A 14681-nucleotide genomic window follows, 5' to 3' on the forward strand; every position below is an offset into this window, starting at 1 on the left:
ACATATTTTAACAATATTTTTAACCATCTGAGTACAATTAAATTTAACATTATTTGAACTTTAGGTTCAAATGAAGGGTGGCCCTTTGTTCTGTTGGATTTGTTTTCGCCCCTCACCAAATGTTACAACCAGACTGAGAAACAGAAGTAGGAATGCTGTTTATTTGGAATTCTCCTTGGCCTCTAAGCATTGCTCTTTTCCCTTGCAAAGTGGAGAAGCTTTCAAAGGCCACTCTGAGTGAAGCTCCATGTGGGGGCTGATTCCACCCCCTGTTCACTGCAGAATGCTCAACTTAGAGGAGGAATATGGGGGTGGGGGAAGGAAAGCAAAAGGGAGGAAAGAACGAACAATTAACATATTTCTCTCTCTACTAAAATTTGTATGTAAAGAAAAAGTGGTGGGGCACCTGGGTGGCTCAGTCGGTCTAGCGTCCCACTTCAGCTCCGGGCATGATCTCACGGTTTGTGAGTTCAAGCCCCACGAACCCTGCATGGGGCTCTGTGCTGACAGCTCAGAGCCTGGAGCCTGCTTCAGATTCTGTGTCTCCCTCTCTCTCCAGCTTGTGCTCTGTCTCTCAAAAATGAATAAAGAGCTTGTGCTCTGTCTCTCAAAAATGAAATGTTAAAAAAAAAAAAAAAAGTGGTAACTAATTATGCCAAAATGTTTTGGTGTTATCAGAAAAGTCTTTTAAAGGAGAGGTGCCCATGCTTTTAGATTATGTTCTCACCTAATGCTAATACAATACCCACAAAATATTTGAAAAATTTAAAGTTCTAGAAGATCTTAGTTGAAAACCTGTTAGAATTTATCCATGGGTTCATTTTTTAAAGCAAAAGTGAAAGAAATTTAAATTCTAAGATGTTTTCAGAAAAACTTGAAATTGATTCTTCCCTTAGACAACTCTTCTCCTAGTATTCTTTAAATTAAATGATGGCAACTACCATAACACAGGCCTCCTACCTTTCCTTTTTTTCTCACAGCCACACAGCCACACAAACACCAGGTCCGACATATTTAATCTTCCAATATGTCTCAAATTCATCCCTGTGACTGACCACTGCCCTACTTCAGATCCTCATCTTTTCCCATCATTACTGGTCTCCTTCACTCCACATTTATTCTCCTTGGCTCCACCTCTAAGGCTGCTGCTAGAACAAATTGCCAAAAATCTAAACTGATCCACACAAATCTTAAATCCTTTTTTTTTTCATTCTATTTCATTTCATCTACTCAAAAAACCTCTGCTGAGGACCAGGACCTGTGTGTCAGATAAATGTACAATGTTGGGAACATGGAATGAACAAGACCAGCAGGGTCTCCGTGCCCATGGAACTTTGCCTTCACCATCAAACTTACACTCATGTGGCTAACATGGCCTTCCAAGATGAGACCCCTAACTACCATGTGAGTTTCTCTTCTCACCATCCCTGTTTCAAACACTGCATTAGCAACACACATCTGTTTATAGCTACCTGTATACGTCATGCAATTTCTCACCTCTGATTTTTCTCCTACTGACCCTTTTCTCTCCTCCCCCACTTCATCTGCCTATTTCTATGCATTTTTTTTTAAGAGAGGAAGCCTCTCTTTGACTAACTCAGACTGGGTAAAGTATTCCTCAACTGTGTTCCCATCATATCTACATTCCATATCACCATACCTAATACACTTTATTCTAAATATTCTAAATATCTAAATATTATATATATATATATGTATATATATATATACGTATATATACGTATATATATATATACATATATATATATATACACACACACACACACACACACACAAACACACACACATACACACACACTTTATTTTAGGTATGTCTAGTTACACACACATACACACACTTTATTTTAGGTATGTCTAGTTCTAGGCAAATATTTAACAACTACCAAACATAATGACTCAAATATTCTATAACAATTTTAGAGAAAATTGGTGGCAAAGAGATGCTGTGATTACACCGAATTATAATTCAGGGGAGAGGGCAGGAGGCAGGAGATGTTTGGATCCCAGTTCTAATTCCATATCCATGATGGGCTTAAAAATTCAGGCAGTTCAACAAACATAGAGTAAGTTCAACTGACTGTCTTGTTCTAGTAATCTCTGCTCACTAGTATGTTTGCCTTCCTGATTGAGGTATTAATAATTAAGTGTGTTGTGATAAAGCCTGGTCCTTTTGCTAGTGGAGAGGGTTTGAGGAAAAGCTCTTAACAGATGGCTTCAAGCATTCTTCATATGAGAATATAGAATCCAGGAGAAAACTGTATATAAAAATACACTGAGGCAGTAAAGAGTAATCATTACCTACAACGATTACCTACAAATGACATGGAGGAGAAGCCCTATAACATTGGGTTACTAGTGTAAAACCTAAGACTTTCTTTGAGGCCTTCAGAATACTCCATGAGACAAAAAGCAGACTATGCAGGCCCAGTTGGATTGAAGAGATCTTGTTTTTTAAGGTCAATATTAGTGGGGAAGTAAGCCAAAGCTGCCTTCTCAGATGAGATCTTGGAATAATTTCTTTTTTCCATTTTAAGCTACTTCTGGTTCTCATTAGAGTAGATAATATAAAGTTGATTATATATCAGATATAAAAAATCTCATAGTGAAACAAAGTTTCCCTAATAACAAGTGCCAAAAGTATACATGTACATCCTTTCCATCTGTAAGACAATTTACTATAATTCTCTAATTATGCAGAGCTGGTATCTTCTTTAAATAGAAACTTTGCCTGTGTATATCAGTATATTTCTAGTAGAAAATGTGGCAACTAGACCTGTGCTCTTTTATAACTACTGATCTTGAGGGAAAAAATCAGGTTAATTTAAGGGTTTATTAAAACCTTGTAAGTTGTATAACTTCTTACTAGAAAAAAATAATAATTGCTTTTTAACAAAAGTTTGGATCATTATGTTTCAGTGTTTTTAGTAAATTACTAAGATGAATACTACTTCTGCCCACAGTAAGATAAAACAATGACTAAAATAATTGCTTTTTGGGCTGTAGTGACTGTCTTTGTTTAAGAAACAAACAAAGTGCACACGCACTCACACATGCACGCGCACACAACACACACACACACACATACACACACACACACACACACACACCAAATGATTGGTGGCCATGAACGGATGTTAGTATGCTTCTGTGAGTTTCTTGGGCTGATTTTGTAACCCTGATAATGTTTTTAAACTGATATATGTCTATTAAGAAATTATTAATTTTGGGGGGGGCAACTGGATGGTTCACTTGGTTAAGTGTCCAACTTTGGCTCTGGTCATGATCTCGTGGTTCGTGAGTTCGAGCCCCGCATCCAGCTCTGTGCTGACAGCTCAGACCCTGGAGCCTGCTTTGGTTTCTGTGTTTTCCTCTCTCTATGCTCCTGCTCCACTTTGTGCATTCTCTCTTCCTCTCAAAAATGAATAAACATTAAAACATTAAAAAAATAAATTATTAATTTTTTTCTGTTTTGACAATTACTCATTATTTAATTACATGTTTATATGGTATTGCTGTTGGCTAGATACCTTAGACATTACTTTCTTTAACTAGTTACAGTACTCTGAATATGGGATGTGTGTGTGCGTGTGTGTGTGTGCATGTGTGTGTCTGTGTATGCGTCCATATGTACATGGATAAAACTCTTCATACATGTTCATATTTATGTGTTGCACATTTAAGTATCATAGATTCACTTATTAGTTCAAATACATTCATGCATTCATTCAAATATTTCTTATGCATCTATCATGAGCCAGGCCCTGTGTTTATCCTGAGTGAGACATGATCCTTGTTCTCCAGAATCTACTAGGGAAAACAAAAGAAACATATGGGACAAAGGTAGTGAATGAGTTCTATACAAGGTAATGTGTAACTCTCCTTTCTGAGTACATACTACAACTTAAACCATATATTAAAACTGTAACAGGTATACACAAAGCAAACTGTCATAGTATAGTCATCTTGCCTTCTCAAATCAAAACCATCAGAGGGTATGTGTCAGTGTCTGTCCATATGAGTAGTCACACTGAGACCATTATGAGGCATAAAAAGAAAATAATTTTATGCTACCAGATACCTACTCATCCATATATTCATAGTTGCTTTGCCCAGATGCTGAGAACTATTTAGGGTCAACTCAAGTCATTAGTGTTATTAATTTCCAATCAAGACAGTTCTGAATTTACTAACCCATGTACTTAGTGGGAAGTAGTTCTTTTACCTTTCAAAGTCATTAGACCGTGTTCCTGAAGGCTGAAAGTCACATTGGCCTTTCATTGTTTGTTCAGCAAATCAGAGTTAATGACATTTACAATGCTAATGCACTTTGCTCCAAAGTATGTTAACTCCAGGTTTGGCACAGTTTCTCCTACCTGAGAAAAGCTTATTTGACCTCTCGCATGAAACTTTAACCAGAACTAATGATCTGAATAACATTCCCTTACTCACTCGTATATCCACAATCACATGTACATATTAAATATAGAAATGTATGAAATTCTCTAATTAACTATTCCATTTGAGAATCAGGATTAATGTGCAAGACAAATTAAGGTATGTATTATTAATTTATCCCCACATACACATTAGATTACCTGACAAATCTGGGCACAGTAGTGGGAGACTACTTCCCAGTCGTTATGGTTGACATAGCTTATGTGACAATGACCTCTTATGTTACACTTTTAGAATCAGACTCATAGGAAAATATGTATTTTGGTAGAAATTATTTCCTAGATAATTTGGAGAACTGCAAATAACTGTACTTTTCTGTATACCAAATTTCAAGCAGCTAAAGCTTTGCTTCTTTATTGTTCTTTTAATCACAATTATTAGCATATGTTGACTGTTATTGGCTTACTGGTATGAAATGAAAAAACAAGAATTCCAAACTCAGTTTACTTTATTAGTGAGCATGTAATGACCTCAAACCAAAGTCAGATAAAAAATCCCATTGGCTTGCTTAAAGTGTAACTGGTAGAGTTTAAAATATCTGCTAATTATTAACTGTGTTAATCTGTTGCTTGACCAGGCAAGAAGGAATATACACACACAGAGATAGATATTCAGGTGACAGTTAAGGTGCTCATATCTCATATTATGAATTTTATAACACTTATAAGCTTGTGTACAATAGTCTACATAATTTGAATAATATTTTATCTTCAAGTCCAAAAAATGTATAAATTTGGTTTGACAGTTAAACTCAATGCAATAGGATTTGATATGTGCTTAAAAAATAATAACCAACAATTTTGAACAATTTTCTGTGCAGTGAGTGTTATGCTAAATAATTTCTATGCATTACATAATTTAATTTTCATTAGAAACCTGTGAGGTGTACTCTAATTTTCATGTCACAGAGAAGATTGAGAAATTTTAGAGAGTTAAGTAATTTTCCCACTTACTGTTAATAAGCGACAAAACTTAGATTGAAACCAAACTTCAGTGACTCCAGAGCCAAACTCCAGCTCATATATGGTCTGCTATAGATTAGAAATTGGAAGGCCTGGAATGAAGTCTCAGTGGCAATCAACTTTCTAATATATAAAATAGAGCCAATAATATATCCCAACCATGCCTCCAGAGTTACCATGAAGATTCAAGAGATAATGTAGGCAAGAAAACTGTAGAGTGCTCTACAAATAACACTTTATTACATTGTAATATCTTAACATTTTACAATCCCCAAGGCATTTTGTGGGGCCAAACGATGACATTAAACCAAATATTTCACTCGAGAAAGAGACTTTAGGAAGCCACCAGAGCAATTTTTTAACTGTAGCAGCTTTTAAGCAGGTTGCCCAGGGTGGCACAGGGCAATCAGAAAAAACATTCACCCTTTGTGGGTACCATGATAAATGAAAGGAGGGGGGGTCAGTTCTGCGGGCTGAATGTTTTTATTCTCCAAAAATTCATATGTTGAAGACCTAACCTCCAAAGTGAATATAGATTGGAGGTAGGGCATGATAGTTACAGTGATAGTTAAATAAGGTCATAAGGGTGGGGCCCTAATCCAATAGGGCTGATAACCTTACAAGAAGGGGAAGAGATACCAGAGTACTCTCTCTCTGCCATGTGAGGACACAGAGAGGAGGCAACTACCTACAAACCAGGAAGAAAGTTCTCACCAGAAACTGAACTGGCAAGAACCTTTATATTGGACTTCCCAGTCTCCAGAACTGAGAGAAATAAATATTTGTTGTTTAGGGGACCTGGTCTATGATATTTTGCTATGGCAGCCCAAGCCAACCAGTATAACCAGTATCATGTTCACCCCTCATGTTACCAATGTCACCAAAAAGCAGGGCCATCTGAGTCCTGTCCAGCTGCCAGCTGGATGGCAGTGTGGCCTGTTAGATCACATGAGGGGCTGAAAACCTACCGTTAGGACCCATGGAATGTAAAAATGTCCTAGGCAGGCTTAGCATAAATGGGGCTCAGTATAAACTTCTTTGCCTAGAATAAAACTGCCCAAGTTCAGCAGATTATACTAAATATCCTCAGGAAAACAATCAAACCAAACCAGTAGAAAAATGAAAAAAATTTCCAAAGATGCAGTCCCACTTCTGTAAATATAAATTATTGCCAAAAGCTTGAAACTGACTCCATGAAAAGAGTAAACAGTGGAAAAATTCTGATGAACAAAATTACAACTGAGCAAACAAAGGAATTTCTACATTCAAAATAACTAGCATAGTTCACTTTGCATCTTCCCCTTTTCACCAGAGCACAGCTACTTCTAAATTAATCTACCAGTTTCCTCAGCTAGAAGGGTAGTGAGCTGAAGCCATTAAATATAAAAACAAGTACACATTGAATTATTACTTCTGCAGCTTATTTTCCTTAGGATGATATAAACCTCATTTCTTGGGAGTTGTGTTTTAGTTTACAAGAAGATAGGCAAGTTTTCAAATGTAAACACAGCTTCCCAGGAGGATCTATCCTAAAATCTGAGTAATGCATAGTTGAGAAAATGTTTCCACTTACCTTCTCCTTTCACACTAATCACCTTCCAGATGATTTAAAGAAAATATCATTTGGTGAGCATTCATTCCATGTGAGGCACTATTCCAGGTGCTTAAGGAAGGCTCTGCTAGTTTTCTTGCTACTCTCCATGATACCTGAAGTATTAGTTTAGCAAACTGCTTCCCAGATAAAGAAAACATTTCCCAGGTTCCCTTGCAGCTAGCTGGGGCCACATGACTAAGTTCTGGCCAATGAGATAGGAGTTGAAGTGATAACTTCCGGGTCATTCCCTTAGAAAGAAAGGTGTGTTTCCTCTAGCTTTCCTCCCTCTGGTGGCCTGGAATGTGGAAGTGGTGGTGACTTGAGCATGCAATAAAAGGAATGCAGACCAGAGACGGCTAAGCACAGGATGGAGGCTTCCCCAAAAGCCTTTATACCATTTCTGGGTTGTTAGATGAGGCAGAAACAAGCATCTGCCTTGTGAAAACCACTGTGTCCTTGGGCTGTTGTTACAGCAATCTATCCTGTATTTTCATTAATAGAGGACTGCATATATCTTGTGAGGTACGACTATCCGTTTTAACAGGGAATTAAGGTTTAGAGGGATTGAAGAACTTTTTTATAATCACACAGGTGGTAAGTGGTAAGGCTGGGATTTTAATTAAGTGCCTTTCCCATTAGTTCTTTTTTATACTAATAGAGAGAAAATTACTAATTTATAGAAAATTAGTGTTGTGCAGCTTTCTAATCCCTGATCTATTAATCTGATAGGATTATAAAAAGGTTTCGGTTTCCTTGAATTAGAATCAGTGCTACAAACCCCTTTATTTCTAATAAAGTGTCTGCCAGTTACCAACTCCTCCAGGACCTACCCCTCAAAAAATGTTCCATTAGAAAAATTATAGACAAACGTATGCTGATTCTCCTGGACTATGAGGTAGAGGACTAGTAAGAATGCTCTAATAATTTACAAAATAATATACTGAAAAATCACAATAACTCAGAAACAGATCAGAGGTTTTTCTGGTATGCATTTTCTTTCCTGATGTTACCCTTATGTTAACACATAAATTCATTCTCAGAAGGAACCATATGTGCATTCATTCAACTTTTAACAACTTTTAACAACATTTACTAAGTGCCTAGTCTATGTCAGGTACTTCTTTAGACACTGGGGAAACAGCAGGAAACAAACTAGACAAAGCCCTGCATGTGTGGAGATTGTTCTCAAATGTATCAATTGTAGGTAATGTCCTACACAAATGAACATAACAGGCTTTCGATGTGTGCCAGTAATTCATACTTTTTAAAATAAACATTTTTGGAGTAGTTTTATTTTTTTTACTTTATTTTATTTAATGTTTATTTATTTTTGAGAGAGAGACACACACACACACACACACACACACACAGAGTGCCTAGTGCCGCTGAGGGAGGGGCAGAGAGAGGGGGAGATACAGAATCTGAAGCAGGCTCCAGGCTCTGAGCTGTCAGCACAGAGCCCGACCTGGGGCTCGAACTCACCAACTGTGAGATCATGACCTGAGCTGAATGAAGTTGGACACTTAACCGACTGAGCCACCCAGGCGCCCCTATTTTTTAAATTTTTTATTGTTTTGAAGTTTATTTGAGAGAGACAGAGTGTGCGTGCATGCGAGCTAGGCAGGGACCAAGAGAGAAGGAGAGCAGAGTGTGGGTGCATGGGAGCTAGGCAGGGACCGAGAGAGAAGGAGAGAGAATTCTAAGCAGGCTCTGCATTGTTAGTGCTGAGCCTGACACAGGGCTTGATCCCATGAACCTTGAGATGATGACCTGAGTCAAAATCAAGAGTCAGACGCTTAACCGACTGAACCACCGAGGTGCCACATTTTGGAATACTTTTAAAATTTATGGAAAAATTATAAAGATGATACAGAGAGTTCCCATATACTCCTCACCCAGTTTCCTCTAATGTGCCTCTTATAGTTTTTGTTTGTTTGTTTTTTCTTGGTTGTGTATGTGTGTGTGTGTTTAAACTAATGTCCTTCCTCTGTCCAGGGTCCAATCTCAGACTACCACATTACATTTATGCCTCAAGTTTCCTTAGTCTCCTCTAGTCTCAGTTGTTCCTTTGTTATCATGGCCTTGACAAGTTTGAGGAGGTATTTTATGAATGTCCCTCAATTTGGGGTTGTCTAATTTTTTTTTCATAATTGAATTGGAGTTTGGGTTTTTTTTCTTTTTAAAGAATATCACAAAGGTAAAGTGCCCTTTTCATCACTTCAAACCAATGATAAATTGGATAAATGATAGCAATATGACTTATCACTAGTCATGTTAACCCTGATCTAAGGATTCCTGATTTTGTTTATGGAAAATTTTGGGTGTGCTTTTTGCTACCAGGATGAGCTCCATTTCTGTAAGTCTGTATTAAAATATAGTAAATTTATTTGGGAACACACACACACACAGCCTACACACATGCACATGACTTAGAGGTAATAAAATAACGTTAGGTATAGAAAGGTAAAATGAATTCTTAAGTGCTACATTTCTGTCATTTGTTTGTTTGTTTATTTAATGTTTATTTTTGAAAGAGGAAGAGCATGGGGGAGGGCCAGAGAGAGGGGGGGGGGACAGAGGATCCAAAGTGGGCTCTGCACTGACAGCAGAGAGCCCGATGTGGGGACTGAAGTCACAAACCCCAAGATCATGACCTGAGACAAAGTTGGATGCTTAACTGACTGAACCACCCAGGGGCCCCTCTGTCCTTTATATTCAAGATACTAGGTGTTAAACAATTTACACATAAGCACTCTTACTGTATCAGAATGTATTTTGGGGGTACCTGCGTGGCTCAATGGGTTAAGTGTCTGACTTTGGCTCAGGTCATGATCTCATGGTTTGTGAGTCCAAGCCCCACACTGGGGTCTGCACTGACAGTGCGAAACCTGCTTCGAATTCTGACTCACCCTCTATATGCTCCTCCCCCACTCACACTTTCTCTCTGTCTTTCTCAAAATAAATAAACTTAAAATAAAAGAATGTATTCTGTTTTCTCTTTAGAAGAGACAGATCATCACCATCCTCACTCTGTCCTCTAATCTGCTGCTTGGCACACAGCATTGGTGACTGGTACTCTAGCATGCATTTTGAATATCAGGGCCATACTTTAGCATTGGTAAGTATTGAGCTAAAAGGAGCCTGGATTCCTTAAACATCATACAAACCCTGGATTGCAGACCTCCAGACTTATTTTCTGGGGGAAAAAATAAACTATCTATTTAAGCAATGATTATCAGGGCTCTGTTTCTGAGTCGAATGCAATTCTTAATAGAGGTAGTTTGGAGAAGAGGCAGAGGGATGTCAGATTTATTGACAGCACTATGTACCATGTACTTTATATGATTTAGTTCATGTCATTATCAAAACAAAGTTGAAAAAATTAAAGATCAATGACAATAAAACTCATGTTTAGGTTTACAAAGCTCAGTATTAGAACAAAACCAGAATTTAACTTTCTTTTAATATTTACTACTTTCTGACAGATGGGGGCAGGAGGGGAAGAGAGAGAGGGAGACACAGAATCCCCAGCAGGCCCCAAGGTCTGAGCTGTCAGAACAGAGCCTGATGCGTGGCTTGAACCCACGAACTGTGAGATCATGACCTGAGCTGAAGTTGGATGCTTAACTGACTGAGCCACCGAGGTGGCCCAGAATGAAACCAGAATTTAAATCAAACCATGTTTTCTCATCACAGCATGCTAAAATGTCTTGTTTATCATATGTGCCCAGACCTGTTGATTACTAGCAATGGGTATAAACACATATATTGTTTTAATTCACTCACCAATATAAGACATTTAAATAAATAAAGTGACATATACTTAAATACACAACAAAACAGAAACACGCATCCATAGTTTGAATCTTCCCACTTCTCTCCATGATCAACATCTCAAAGAGTAGAAGTGGCATCAGGGTGACTTCAGGAGTGACACATCAAACTTATTGTCCTCAGCCTACATATAACTATAGATTTTTTTTCTGGGCTAGAATGGGAAACCATTCAAACCATCCGTCCATCTACTCACCTATTTATGCACTCATACAGGGCATCTACTATGCTGAACAACCCGTTACTTCCTACATATATAACGTTGAATAAGACACAGTCCATGTTCTCCAAAAGCTTATAATTTAATGAGAGAAACGGAAAAAGAAATATGGAATTAGAACAGAGTTCAGCACTAATGACATTTTGTACGGGATGATTTTTTGTTGTGGAGATCTATGCACTGGAGGATAGTTAGCACCATCCCTAGCCTCTACTTACTGCATATTGGTAGCACCCCAATCCTTTGTTACAACCAGAAGTGTCTCCAGACACTTTCACACATCACATGTCACTTGTCAAATGTCCTTTGCGGGGCAAAGCACCTTTCTATCTCCTATGTCTTCCCCTCCCCCACACCTTATTGAGAACTACTACAAAGGAGTAAAAGCCACCATAAAACTTCAAAATATGGTCACCTACAACAGAGGTCTGGGCCAGAAAAGTTTTCTGGAGAAAGTAAATCCTTAACAATGGCTTGAAATTTCAGTAAAATGCAGCCAGATGAAGTAAATGACTGTATGTGTTTTTATATGTATCAAGAAGGCCTTCTAAGCATGTGCACAGACTCAGAGTTTATAATGAGTGCAAGACATCTGGCAGAATAAAGGTAGTTGAGCATGTTTGGAATGGGGAGGTGTGCAGTAGAGGGAGTTATGAAAAGTTGTACATGCCCACAGAGGAATACAGGGGTCTAGTTGTCACAAGATGAGACTGTAATCAGAAAAGGCAAACATTTGGGGGAAGAAGGAATTCAGCATTGGATGTGTTGATTTTGAGTTGCCTGAGGGACAAGGAGGCGAAGGTGTCCAATAGAAAGTTAAATTTTCGGGGCACCTGGGTGGCTCAGTCGGTTGGGCTTCCGACTTCGGCTCAGATCATGATCTTGTGGTCTGTGAGTTCAAGCCCCGCATCGGGCTCTGTGCTGACAGCTCAGAGCCTGGAGTCTGCTTTGGATTCTGTGTCTCCCTCTCTCTCTGACCCTCCCCCATTCATGCTCTGTCTCTCTCTGTCTCAAAAATAAACATTAAAAAAAAAATTTAAAAAAAAAAGAAAAGAAAGTTAAATTTTCATTTATGGAACACAGGGACACGACTCTGGCCAGAGAATGAACACCATCTGTATCAAGAAGCTGCATGTGTGCATGAAATGACCCAGGGAGAGTGCAGAGCTGAAAGGAAGAACCCATGGGCCTGATAGTGGCAGCGTGGACAAAGGTGAGGGAGAACAAGAGTGATTGTGATGTCACAGCGAGAGTTTCATAAACACGGCATAAAGGTCAGATCAGATGAGGAGTGAGACATGGCCAATGGAGCTGGCAATTCGGAAGACATGGTGGTCTTTGCAAGAGCCATCTTACTGGTATGTTCTAGGTGGTAGCCAACTTACAGGGGGCTGGAGTGGATGGGATGGGATCAAGGAGTGACACTTTCAAGAAAAGTATAGAAAGCATTAGAATGATGTAAAGACAGTGCTTATGGTAGAATAAGTGACAAACACACCCCGAGTCAAAAAGGTGAGTGGGGATGGGTAAGAGGAGTTTTAAGCATGAGTTCTGACTTCAGGTTAACTGTGGATATTGCTTATAGGCTCTATTCTTATTTCTGGCTCTCAGAGTCTCGTGGGTGTTTATATTAAGCTACCTCATAGAATTTCTGAATGTAAGCACAACCGGACTGTTTTTGCCTCTTCACAGCATACCGCACGATTCAGGGTGACTTTACAGTATCAATTTACTTGCCTATGATGTATCTTCTGAACAAAGAATCAACTTTAACCACTTGCCTCTCTCTGTACTAACCATATAGAGTTATGTTTAAAAACACAATATTCCACTAGTCTAAAAGCAAGAATTCAGAATAAGCCATTTTATAAAGCTCTAAAAATATTTTTTCATTAGCTGTGTTTATGAGAATCTTTCCTTTAATTGAAAGGTTTTGATCCAGCTGTCTCAGAATAATTGACTCATGGGAGACAAAAGCTGAAAGGGAGTTTAGAGTCCCTCCACCTCCTTCCTTACCCCTCATCCATTCAGTGATTTTAGAGGAATCACTTTCCTCATGTCCTACAGTTCTTTCCCTTCCACTCGACAGCTTCTGCTGTCACCTTTATCATCTCTGTTGTGTGCTTCTAGATAGCTTCCTGACTGGCTTCCTTGCCTCTAATCTTTGCCCCCTCGAAGCCTTTGCCATACTTTGCTAAAGTGATCTTTCTAGAACACAAATGTGAACAGCTCTTAAGTTCTGCTTAGAACTACTTGTGGCATGGCTTCTTACAAAATTCAGAATCCTTATGTCATATAAAGCCTTTTCCATTTGTTCCAGGCATCCTTTGCATATTTCATCTCATACTTACATTACAGCCAGACAGGACATCTGTTAGATCCTGAGGCTGTATACTGACTTCCTCCCACAGGCCTGTGTTCTTACACCTCTATGCCCTGTTCATCTGCAGAATGACATTCAAACTCAGTTCAAGCATCTTCTCTCTAAAGTCCTTGTCAGTCTTCTTTCTCCCACCTGAACCTACATAGGACTGACCACTCCTCTTGTGGTGCCCCCCAATATGTCAGGTATATTTGTATATCTTAAAGAAATTTGTATACCTTAAAGTAGTATCAAACTACTTTACTGCATGCATTAGTTTTTACAGGTGTGTCCCCCATTGAACTCTCAGCTCCTTGAAGACAGGGGCTGCTTTTTAAAATTTTTTTATGTCTTATTGAAACATGGTATTTATCAGGAGATTAGTAAATATCTATCTACTGAACAAATCCAGTCCAAGCCTCTATTACTACCAATGAGGGAACAAGGCCCAGAGAAATTAAATGACTTTCCCAAGGTCACTCATCTAATGAGTGGCAGAGTGGGGAATAGAAGCTGTCAATGGGGCCTGACTTTAAACTAGGGCTCTTAAAGGGGTGCCTGGGTGGCTCAGTCGGTTAAGCGTCCGACTTTGGCTCAGGTCATGATTTCCTGGTTTGTGGGTTTGGGCTCCATATCAGGCTCTGTGTTGACAGCTGAGAGCCTGGAGCCTGCTTCAGATTTTGTGTCCCCCTTTCTCTCTTCCCCTGCCCCATTTACACTCTGTCTCTCTCTCTCTCAAAAATAAATAGACATTAAAAAAAAATTTTAAACTAGGCTCTTAGCACTGTCCCAGGTGCTACTTCATCTGTTTGAAAAAGGAATGCCCAGGGCCCAACCTTGTAGTTTGCTAACTTGATTGAACAAAGTTTTAATACTGAATATTTAAGTGAGTATTTGATGGGAAAATTTTGTTTTGTTTTGTTTTGTTTTCTGGTAGAGAGAAGGAAAAGTGTGCTAATTTTAAAATGATGGATTATTTGATTTTATTCTCACCTTTTTCCCTACTGTTTGTCCCTTCTAGCTGGTTGATTTCACCAATTAGCCTTTAGTGAAGTATTTTCAAAAATTTCAAAATCAATAAGTACATTCCACATTCTTCTTGTTGACAAAAGGAAAATAACCATCTTGGATTAAGAATTTACCATATGTATTTCATACATAAATAATCAATAGTAGGTTGAAATTGTTTTTGTTTACTTGTTTTTCTGTTTAGAGATAAGGAGAAGAGAGTAA

General features: G+C 38.5%; 1 protein-coding gene and 1 long non-coding RNA gene across 8 annotated transcripts in view; one reads left to right on the plus strand and one right to left on the minus strand.

Moving 5' to 3' along the window:
- Positions 1 to 14681, minus strand: part of ZNF385B (zinc finger protein 385B) — a 407917-nt gene that overhangs the window by 116259 nt on the left and 276977 nt on the right. The window lies entirely within an intron of this gene.
- Positions 12156 to 14681, plus strand: part of LOC123599157 — a 58220-nt gene continuing 55694 nt past the window's right edge. The window contains exon 1 of the long non-coding RNA XR_006713010.1: positions 12156 to 12444. This is a non-coding gene — a long non-coding RNA (uncharacterized LOC123599157). The remainder of the gene's footprint in view (positions 12445 to 14681) is intronic.

This window comes from Leopardus geoffroyi, chromosome C1, assembly GCF_018350155.1.
Source record: "Leopardus geoffroyi isolate Oge1 chromosome C1, O.geoffroyi_Oge1_pat1.0, whole genome shotgun sequence".
Taxonomy (NCBI): domain Eukaryota; kingdom Metazoa; phylum Chordata; class Mammalia; order Carnivora; family Felidae; genus Leopardus; species Leopardus geoffroyi.